The 2,148-nt window shown below is 34.1% G+C and overlaps 1 pseudogene; it reads left to right on the top strand.

Annotated features, from left to right (window-relative positions):
* The first annotated feature begins 365 nt into the window (after positions 1-365).
* Positions 366-1,070, top strand: LOC100808699 (uncharacterized protein At2g33490-like; annotated as a pseudogene).
* The last annotated feature ends 1,078 nt before the right edge of the window (positions 1,071-2,148 follow it).

The following is a 2,148-nucleotide window of genomic DNA, read 5'->3' as shown; positions in this document are numbered from 1 at the left end:
AAAGATTGAGTTTCAACTACTCTGGTCAATGCATAAAAGTGCTATGGAAGTTTTCAGTAATGAACTTCTGATTATGAAGATTTTGGATCAAAACATAATATATATACTTTTAATTTTCAAGTTTATAAAACACTTCAAATGACTTATATTACTCATCTTGATGACTTGCTGCTTAACCATGTTTGTTTCTTTTACAATTGGATCAGTTGGATAAGGTGGAACTTACACTTCCTAGAGGTTCTACAGCTGAAGCTACTAAGGTAAAAAAAGACATTTATTACTGAAATTTCCTTTTGCCCATAAAATTTAAAGTATGCATGAGCATGGATAGTGAATATCTTTTGCTATATTTTCAACAAAACTTAGATAACCTTCAAAGGAATTTGTTTTCCTATAACGTTAGGCATGGTTTCAATCTGCCCTGCTTTTTGTTGATAATAAACTCGTTGCAAGTGAAAAACTGAGACAGATGCACTCATCTTTATCACAAAAGTTCAATTCATATGTGCTACCAACACCAGTTGATGCTAAGAGTTCAACCTCTTCAGGGTCAAATAATCCAAAGCCTTCCAAAATGCAGGGAAAATTAAGTGAACCTACAAAGAACTTGTGGCATTCATCCCTATTGGAACAAAAGGAACATGAAAAACATATTGGACATGAGTTTTCTGCTTCAATTTTCAAAAGTGCACAGTCAGTACTCAAGGAAAGTAATAGCAATACTACCTCCACGAGATTGTCGCCTCCTTTAGTAGATAATGTTTTATAACTCAGTTCGTGATTACATTTCTGCTTACTCTAAAAAGATTAAAAGACATGCCTTTTCTGGCCCATTGACAAGTAATCCTGGGGCTACCAAGCTAGTCTCGATAGAAAGTGTTCAATTGTTCTGTGGACCTCTTTTACTGACTCTAATCCTTCAGCCTCCAACATCATCTCTAAAAGTATCTCATAGTACTTCTCCTATTCTTATGATTTCACCCAAAATAAGTGAGCTTTATGAGCTTCCTAGACCTCCAACCAGTTTCCCCTCCAATTCAAGGCTTTTAGGTTCTTCTAATTGGAGGTAATCTTATTTCTTGTAAGAGTAAAAGCATAACATTGTTGTTAGGTCTAGTATAAACCATTATCACATGTGAACTCACATGGTAATATCAATTTCTCCAAGAGTTAGAATTTTGTAAGGTAGGCCCCACGAGTCTCATTTGTAATAAACAAGCAACCTTGTACATTGCTTTAATCCCCTTTTTCACGAGCAAACAATGCATTTTGAGATTGATTGTCACTTTATTTGTGATAAGACTATTTTTGGGGAGATAACTGCATCATTTGTTAGTTACTTGGTTCTAATGATCATCTAGAAAACATCTTCACTAAGTCTCTTTGTGGACTAAAGATATCATGCATATGTAGTAAGCTGGGACAATCATGACTTATACGCATTAGCTTAAGGGGGAGTGTTGAATTTATGATAACATTGTATTGTGACAATTAGCAGAGTAGTTAGCTGAATATTCCTATAGCAACATTGTCTTATTCTTGTTAAGCATGCAACACTCTTATTAAATACTCTTGCTAATTTCTTAAGAATTTATTCTAAGATTATTAATCTCTAAATCAATTTAGTTAACTAGAAATGACAATCATGGTTGTCCAAACTACGATTCCCTTCTTATGATAGAACAATTTCATGTCCTGTAACGAATGACTACTAAGTTAGATCTCATGTCTGACTAAAATTCATTTGGATCAATTTTGAATCATGAACCAAGTCATTACACATGTTTTAATTGAAATTGAACTTGCAAAATTCTCTGGTTTGTGACTCTTTTCCTTCCTTTTCAGTCTGCAATTTCATTGTCCCTGATCTGTGTCGTTGTCTGATCTCCATTTGTCTTCTGGTCTGGGTCTGTGATTGCCTTTACTAAAGCTTGGAATATTTTTTTTTTATTTTGGATTCTGGATATGCACAATAGGAAGAGGCATCTGTGGCTGTGGTTACAGTGGAAAAAAATAAAATTGTTTTTAGTGTTAAGTTTTTAAAATACGTAGAATGATGCAGTTTCTTGTGGTGGTATATATGGGTTTGATTGAGGTAGAAGTGGTCTTGAGTTATGTGGACTCAATGTCTATATCAAAAGAATATCC

This window comes from Glycine max, chromosome 1 (assembly GCF_000004515.6).
Source record: "Glycine max cultivar Williams 82 chromosome 1, Glycine_max_v4.0, whole genome shotgun sequence".
Classification (NCBI taxonomy): Eukaryota; Viridiplantae; Streptophyta; class Magnoliopsida; order Fabales; family Fabaceae; genus Glycine; species Glycine max.
The sequence above is the reverse complement of the archived record's forward strand: the minus strand, read 5'-3'. Positions and strand labels throughout refer to the sequence as shown.